The sequence below is a fragment of the Notamacropus eugenii genome, chromosome 1 (genome assembly GCF_028372415.1).
Source record: "Notamacropus eugenii isolate mMacEug1 chromosome 1, mMacEug1.pri_v2, whole genome shotgun sequence".
NCBI classification, from domain to species: Eukaryota; Metazoa; Chordata; class Mammalia; order Diprotodontia; family Macropodidae; genus Notamacropus; species Notamacropus eugenii.
The window spans coordinates 193,469,904-193,479,169 of NC_092872.1; the positions used below are offsets into that span (position 1 = coordinate 193,469,904).

The 9,266-nt window shown below is 38.7% G+C and overlaps 1 pseudogene; it reads right to left on the minus strand.

The window, feature by feature from the left end:
- Positions 1 to 210: 210 nt before the first annotated feature.
- On the minus strand, positions 211 to 1,330 carry LOC140524468 (carbonic anhydrase 2 pseudogene; annotated as a pseudogene).
- Positions 1,331 to 9,266: the final 7,936 nt, after the last annotated feature.

The following is a 9,266-nucleotide window of genomic DNA, read 5'->3' on the forward strand; positions in this document are numbered from 1 at the left end:
CCTATTACGTGGGGAGGAAGGAGCAATTCTACTATTCCCTATTATTGGTTCCTTATCACAGAAAAAAGCATTGTACTTAGCAAAGGTCAACATCACCTTGCCAAGCATTGCACATGGGTCTGCTGAATTCACATATTAAGAACATTTTAACTTGGTCTACAACCTTTTTACATTTTATGAGAAAGAATATCAGGTACAGATAGAAAAGAATTGAGACTAGTGGAGATGCTGCCAGTGTACAGACTTATTTGTGCTCTGCTAAAGAGTGATTTTCCTCAGAAATCAACATTTGAAAGATTTAATTGTCCTGCCACATAGGTGCTGAATGGGGCTGCAGTTGCACATCATGTGTTTCAAAGGTCTTTCACCAGCAGAAGTGAAGAAAAACTCTAGAATTTCACTGTCTGTTCATGGCTCACACCGATGTGCTCTTGTAAGACAATCTAGGTCACACATTCCAGGAGAGGAAGAGCAATCAAGTAAGCCTGTATAGGTATGACTCAGGGAGAAGACAAATCAGGTTAAAGTCAGTGAGGACTACATCTTCATCCTTTGTTCCAATTTTATTCAGAATGTCAATGATTTTCTGAAGTCTTGGTTTAGCATTTCCTACCTCTAAAAAGATCCAACAGCCAGTCCATCATCCTTGGTCACAGCAACCTTGAAACTCATATTTTGTATTCTAGTGAGCCAAGCGAAGCTCAACTGCATATGGTTTTCCATTCACAATATGCTCATAGCCCTGATTTCTATTGCAGCACCATGAAAATGAAATTGGGTAAACCATTAGTTCCCAATCAGGGGTCTTCCAGTTAGCACTGATTTAACGGTGTAACCATCAAACTCAACACTGAAAGAGTGTTGATGATCCTTTTAGTAGTAGAAGGGTCATAGGAGAACTACAAAGGTTTCACAGTACTGTCATACTGTATTTTAGAGAACTCAGTTTCCACAGGAGACTGTCCTTTTCCACAGGCAATAGGAAAAGCCTTATGCCAGCATTCTAGTCCATTCAAGCCCAGCTCAAATCCCCAGTGATGTTGGGACATACTCTTTTAAGCTGTTCAGGGTTTTTACCTCTGCACTGGTTATACAAAGCCTGTTGGGAAAGGTTTCTTGGAGAAGGTAAGACTTTAGCTGAGACTTCAAGGAAGCCAGGGGCATGATAAAAAGAGTGAGAGAATTCCTGACAAGGAGGATAATCTAGTTAAAGTTCCCAGAGTTGAGAGATGGAGTGTCTTGTCTTGTTCAGAGAATTGCAAGTTGGTTCTGTTGTTTTTATTATTTTCATCAGGTATGACTGATTCTCTGCTCCATTAAATTTTTTCCCTTTAGTTTTAAGACAGATTGTTTTTGCTTGTAAATCTTTGTTTCTTGCCATTTGATATCTAATATTCCAACCTCTCACTTTCATCATGGCAGCTGCTAAGTTTTATATAATTCTTATTGTGACTCTGGTATTTGAATTCCTTCTTTTTGAATCTGTAATATATTTTTCTTTGGCCTGAGAGCTCTGGATTTTGTCTATGATATCCCTGCAAATTTTATTTTAGGGTTTCTTTCTGCAGGTAATTGGCAGAATCTTTTTACTTTCACCTTGCCCTCTGATTCTCAAATTTTCATTTTTTTCCTCCAGTTTTTTTTTGGTTTGTTTTGATATTTCTGGTTGTCTTGTTGAGTTATTGTTTTTTTGTCTAACCCATTCTAATTTTTAGGGCAATTAGTTCTTGACTTAGGTTTTTCACTTTCTGTTTTAAGGTGTAAATTTTCCTCAGTATACTTTCATCCCTCACATTTTCATTCTGTATTTCTGGTTTAATTTTCTTCAGGTCCTCCTGCAGTCCTTGTGTCCAGGCATTTTTTTAATCTGAGGCATTAATTTGACTTGCTGTAGGGTCACCATCCTTTTCAGGGCTCATCCCCAGGGCATTGCTGAAATAAAAATATTTCCTTATGGTGTTCAGACTTTTTCTTGTTTTGTTCAGTGGGGGAAATTGGAGGGGTGGCTACTGGTTCAGATTTTAAATCTTAATGGTGTGGGCAGGACCTGCCAAGCCGTTGAATATGGTCAACCAGACTAGATATCTCCTTCAAGAGACTCAACGGCTATTTGGGTATTTAGCTCTGGCTGGAAGTTCTCTCTGTGACCATTAGTTGCTGCAGTCTCTACTTGGGGTCATTTGTCCTACTGCTGGACTCAGGAATTATTCTCATTCTGTGCTCTCACAAGTTTGAGTGACAGTTCACTCTGGATTTTAACTAGGGCCTATCTCCAAGACCTCAACATGGGTCACTGATGCTTTGGCATTCTCTTAGAATGGCTTAAGGCTTCTCTGTTTTCTAGTCAAGGAATGCATTCAGTTGCTGTTGGAACTAGGTTAGCTTTAGGCACTGTTTTCAGTACCACAGCACTGGACCCAAGGGGAGTATCCTGAGGCTGCTCTCTTATACTCAGGCAAATAACTATAAGTTTGAAGAAGGTTAAGGTTGAATTTCATGCTTTCTGGATTGCACACTGAGTGCTATCTCACATCATCCCAAAGTGATTCTCCTTCTGCTCCCTCTCAGGTTTGGCTTGGTCTAAGTGCTTATCTGGGAGTTCTGGAGTTGCCCCAGGACTTCAGGGGCCACTGCCTGTGTACCAGGCCTCTGTATTTCACTCTCAGCCTGCCACAGGAAGCTTATCTATTTCAGAATGCCTGCAGGACTCTGGGGGTGCACCTGTGGATTCCTAGGTTGGGGGGAGGGAAATCTACATATGATCTTTTTATTGCTTAGTAGAGTAGTGCCCTAAACCTCTAGGGCATATTATTTTTTGGGGAGAAGGGACTGGGATCTCCTTCATTGCAGCACAACTATCAATTACCCCACACCACAATCTCCTCACTCTTGAATTTTTAAAAAGTATTTTGAAAAATGTGTTTAGCAAGAGGCAGAGCCAAGATGGAAGAAAAGAGAAGCACTCAGCTAAGTTCTCCCAAATTCACTTCCAAGCAACTCTAAAATAACACCTCAAAATGAATTTTAGAGTGGTAGTACCAACAAAAGGTGAGGTGAAACAAATTTCCAGTCTAAGACAACTTAGGAAGTTGGCAGGAAAAGTACGCCTCAATGGGGTGGGTGGTTGGGACCATGCAGCACAGGCTATGGAATATGATATTTTGGAAGACAAGGAGCTAGGATTACAACCAAGAATAACTTATCCAGCAAAACTGATGTATAATCCTTCAGGTGGAAAGGGATATTTAATGAAATTGAGGACTTTCAAGTACTCCTGATGAAAAGACCAGAGCTGAATAGAAAAAATCTGACTTTCAAGTACAAGACTCAAAGGAAGCATAAAAAAAGGTAAACATGAAAAAGCAATCACAAGGGACTTGATGTGGTAGACTATTTATATTCCTTTAGGGAAGATGATATTTCTAACTCCTAAGAACTTTATCATTATTAGGTCAGTTACAAGGAGTATACATAAAGAAAGAGAGAGCACATGGATGTGAGTTGCCTATGATGGGATGATTTCAAAATAATCAATTCAAGGCTTAAGAAAAAAGTATGCACTGGGAAAAGGGGAAAGGGAGATGAGCAACATGGAAAAATATCTCACATAAAAGAGGCATGAGAGGAAGAGTTTTTATAATGGAGAGGAAGATGGAGGTGGTGATGAGCAACACTTGAACCTTACACTCATTGGAATTGGCTCAAAAAGAGAATAATGAGAGAATAGTATCATTTTTCTATTAATGACCAATTATTAAGTTAAAAAATTTCCTCATTCAAAGACCAACCAAGTCCTTGTAGGTCATTCAGCCAGTCCCTGAAGGATAGGACTGACTATGAGATTGGCCTCCTCACTCTTAGGTGAGACTCCACCCAACTAGGAAAGTTTATTTCTGATTAAAGTATAAAGATAATCTAATCTAGGTGAGTTTCAGCCCTAAAAAACATTAGTGAAACTAAAATAAAGGCATCTGAATTACTGTAATAAGTTGCAAGTGGGAAAGATCTGACTATATTGAAATCCTATTCCTTAAAACATCACAAATTGAAATAGATTCTGAAACTAAATCAGAATGTGATCTAAGTGTGATAGCCCATTGGGATAATTGTGGATTAGAACTCAAAACCAGACTTCCACTTTTAAGTACTTGGCAGCAGATTAGCTGGTAAACAAAATTTTAAAAATAACTAAAATTAAGACTCAATATGATACCATTTGTAAGGATACATCCAGGTGCTATGGACTTTATTCTGGTCTCATTTTAAGGAGGATGTGTTCTCTCAGTAGGACAATTTTGGCAAGTCATAATTTACTGTATTATTTGGCAGTAAGACAAAATATTGGGGAAATACACGGGCCAGGAAAACCTGAGTTACATTCAGATATCATGAAATTTGATAACTATGTGATCTAAAAATAAGTTGTATTATCTCAATTTATTAATATATAATGTGGAGAAAGATAGTGCTTAACATAAATTTGATAATTCATTGTATTGGAAATATCATTAGAAAAGTAAACTTGTTTTTATTCTCTTGGGTTATAAATTAAAAGATTGATTTATATTTGTTTGAAAACTATTTGGAAATACAGAAGATAGTGATAATGGTTTTCTGTGCAGTTGATATAGCAAAGGCCTTTTAAAATGTCTTCATCTCTCTGTGCATTGGAATCTATATTCTGTGGAATGACCACTTCTGTTCTTTACTTGCATCACTTCTCAATCTCTTAATAGTCATCTGATTTCATCATAAGTCCCCCCATAAACAACTGACCACAAAAAGGTAGTTGAATGGAAAGTTAAAAAAGGCTGTTGGTATGCTGTCTGGTGAAAGTCTCAGAGTTTCAGCTATATTAACATTTGTTTAGAACCCAGTTCCCTATGGGTCACATATACTCTTCACTCTTTTTTTAGGTAATGCCATGACTTGTGTCATGTGACCTTCCAGACTACATCACTATCCCCAGTCCCTGGTTGGTAGTATCTGCTAAATTCATAGGTGGCTAGTGCTGCTAAATACATCCAGAAAACATCATATAAATTGATGCTAGTGAGTATATGTCAGTGTATGTGTCACTTTTCTAGCAATCCACACAAGCAATGTTAATCCATAGTCTTTAAATTTCTCAGTGACAATTCACTTCAAAGCTAAAAATTACAGTACGTATATAAAGTAATGAGATTTGCTGATATTCAACTTTCTGTTGGCAAATTAAACAAGTCCCTATTTATTATTACTGTCTTAGTACAAGAGAGCTTCCCACTATTATCAGGCTAGCATCTACATGCAATATAGAAATCTTGCTCACACCTACATAGGTGCATGTCTTAGACAATTGATCTTATCTTTGATCTGGTTCATAGTTGCATGTCACTCACTTTCCAAAGGATTTGATGAGGCTTAAGGGAATTTCTTATCTTTTTACTTCTGAGTCTCTTCAGTCATACATTCAGAAGTGAATTCAGTCAATGGTTCAGCCATAGAAACATAGTTCTTAAATTTGAAATGATAACCTGCAAATCCTAGAAAAGTTCTCACATCTCAAAGATTCTGTGGACATGAAAAATATCTGGAACTCTCATATACAGTTTACATTAATGACACACATATTTCAAAGATAGTAAATAACCACATTCCTGGCAGAGGTGCTACAAAATTGGCACTTGTCAATTGAAAACCTCAGTACATTTTCCTCTAACTGATCTGACACTTTCCTTAGTTTCTCCATATGTTCTTGCAAGATGTCCCCCAAACAATGGTGTCATCAAGGCACACCAAAACTTACAGGTAATTCATAAATTCAACTACTTTCTCCATTTATCTTTGGAAAGTGGTATCTGACTCTGGGAGGCCTTGGGGAATTCATTTATATAGATAAAATCCAGCTGCATTTACTAAAACCATCTTCTTATTTTCTGCCACAGAATCTGTACAGAGACTGAGAAAAACCAATGTTGAGAGTCACAAGTTGCCTAATAAAAAGTCCAGAACAACAAAAAAAGTCTTTATCTGTGAAAAAAAAGAGTTCTAAGATTTTACCAGTCTTACTAGTAGTATACATTACTATGGTAATTTACTTTAAGTAGAGAGTTAGAAATTACAAAGAGAAGCAATTTAATCAGCTTCCCTAGTCATTATTCCATACCGCCCTTAGAGTTTTTTAAACCTTAACTTTCTAGCTTACTATATATAAATGAAGTTAAATAAGCATCTGATAGTTGGTCCCATCCACTTTTCTGGGTGTTTGTAAGAAACTTGTCTTGGTAGAGTATCTAGCATCAGGTCATACCCATTAAGCACTCTATAAATGTTGGCCATTTTGATTCTTAGTGCTCCATTCTGTTGTTTATGTGACATATAATAGCTTAAGTGTTTCCTTATGTCCTACAAATTGGTAATCACTGTATTAATTCTCTTTGCATTCTGTAAAATTCTTAATGACTGTTCAGAGGAAGGCCAAATTACCAGTGCTCTGTCTTGAATATTAGAGTGAGAAATTTTAATAGCAATGGCTTATAATAAATATTTAGCCCAGCATGCTCTGAGCCAACCTAATCATAATAGTTGTAAATTTAATATGGTAGAGCCTTATAGATATTTTCTAATACTGTTAATGTAAAATTAATTGCATGCTTATATTGTGGAACGATAACACAAACACTGTTAGAAAAAATGAAATAATTTGGATACTGTTAGGTTAAAAAAAAAAACCCAGCTGTTAGAGTTGTCTAAAAGTTGTTATTTTGTTGTATATTTTCTTTCATTAGGATTATAATAATGGTTTTAAAATTCCTTTGTTGATTTATCTGATAAGATATTTGAGACTTACTGTTTAGACACAATAATAATTTTGTATCCATTCTGCTGATATGTCATAAGATTCCATAATGCCTAAACCTAAAAAGCTGTGAGATTCAGAGATCTAAGAATCAACTTTACATAAAATGAGAAAGTTTACAAATCAGCTGATATTAAGAAAGTAAGTTCTATCTAAATTATTTAGCTGTTTAAAACTACATCTTAACTTGTTAGCAAAATCTCTCAACATCTGGAAATCTGAAGTATAACCATCACATGAATGGCACCAATGCTCTGCCCTACTGGTTTTAGTAAGCCTTTCATTTTAAGAACAGAAAAAAGACAACCTCAAGTGCTTTGACCCAATTCTTTATAGCTGTTCCCCTGTCCCCTGACTTACTGCTCTGCCTGGAATGACTGCTGCTTCAAGGCTCCCTCATACCTTGTGAAACTCCAGAATGTGGCTACTGAGAAAATGAGATCCTTTCAAATTACTAACACTCTTTTACAAAGTTTATATTATAGTAGTGATATATGGGATGACTTGTGATTGTTGAATTTATGAAGTTATACCTTGAATGGTATTCAAGTTACATCTTGAATCAACCTACTCTTAACAGACTCAATCTTAGGAACTTAATTAAGAGGTAAAGTTATAATACTTATTCTCAACAATATGAAAGTAATCATAACTAAATCCATCCTTAAGCTATGACTAGTGATTGTTATTTAAGGTTAAATCTTATGGGACTATAATTGATATTATTCTGAGTCTGATTCCAGGTATGGTCATTTAAAATGTCATTGAGGGCGGAGCCAAGATGGCAAAGTAGAAAGATGCACATACACATAGCTCCGAACACACAAACCACAGAACAGCTAGAGGGGACCAAGCCAGGGCGAATTCTGCACCCAGAGACCACGGAGTATTGGAGCGAGGGAGATTTCTGCTCCGGAGAGACCTGCGGACCTCTCGCGGGGAGTCCTTCGCACCGCAGACTGGCGCCGGGACAGGGAGCGGAGTGCGGCCCTGCAGCGGCCGCGACACTGAGGGGAGGAGATCCGAGAGGGTTACGGGGACGGGATCTCCAGCGGCAGCACGGGGCCCCCCCACCAACAGGTGACTGACGGGGGTGGGTGAGAGAGTCTCTCTGGCGGGTTGAGAGGGGAGTGGGGTGCCCCCAAGGCTCGGGCCCCCCCCGGGAGGTGGGGGCTGAGAGGCGGCTGCGGACGGGGGCTCCCCAAACGGGCAGGAGCCTGGATCCATTGTGGAAGGTCTGTGCATAAACCCACAGAGGGAACTATGCCTGAGAGGCAGCCCTGCCCCTGACCACCTGAACTTAATTCTCACACTGAAAAGCAGCCCTGCCCCCGCCAAAAATCCTAAGGCGGGAAGCAGCATTTGAATCTCAGTCCCCAAACGCTGGCTGGGAGGACCAGGAGGCGAGGTGGGTGTGAGGAGAACATTCAGAGGTCAGGCTACTGGTTGGAGAAAATGCCAAGAAAAGGAAAAAGAGATAAAACTATTAAAGGGTACTTTATCAGAGAAAAGACACTTCCTCCCTTCCTTTCTGATGGGGAGGAACAATGCTTGCCATCAGGCAAAGACACAGAAATCAAGGATTCTGTGTCCCAGCCCACCCAATGGGCTCGGGCCATGGAAGAGCTCAAGAGGAATTTTGAAAATCAAGTTAGAGAGGTGGAGGAAAGACTGGGAAGGGAAATGAGAGGGATGAGGGAGAAGCATGAAAAGCAGATCAGCTCCCTGCTAAAGGAGAACCAAAAAAATGTTGAAGAAATTGGCACCTTGAGAACTAGCCTAACTTAGCTGGCAAGGGAGGTGCAAGGGGCCAACGAGGAGAAGAATGCTTTCAAAAGCAGAATTAACCAAATGGAAAAGGAGATTCAAAAGCTCACTGAAGAAAATAGATCTTTCAAAACTGGAATGGTACAGATGGACGCTAAGGACTTTTCGAGAAAGACAGATATCTCAGAACATACCACGCAGATTCGAAAAATGGAAGATAATGTGAAATATCTTATTGGAAAAACAACTGACCTGGAAAATAGAATCAGGAGAGATAATGTAAAAATTCTGGGACTACCTGAAAACTATGATCAAAAGAAGAGCCTAGACATCATCTTCCATGAAATTATCAAGGAAAACTGACCTGAGATTCTAGAACCAGAAGGCAAAATAAATATTCAAGGAATCCGCAGAACACCGCATGAAAGAGATCCAAAAAGAGAAACTCCTAGGAGCATTGTGGCCAAATTCCAGAATTCCCAGGTGAAAGAGAAAATATTGCAAGCAGCTAGAAAGAAACAATTCAAGTATTGTGGAAATACAATCAGGATAGCACAAGATCTGGCAACCTCTACATTGAGGGATAGAAGGGAATGGAATAGGATATTCCAGAAGTCAAAGGAACTAGGACTGAAGCCAAGAATCACCTACTCAGCAA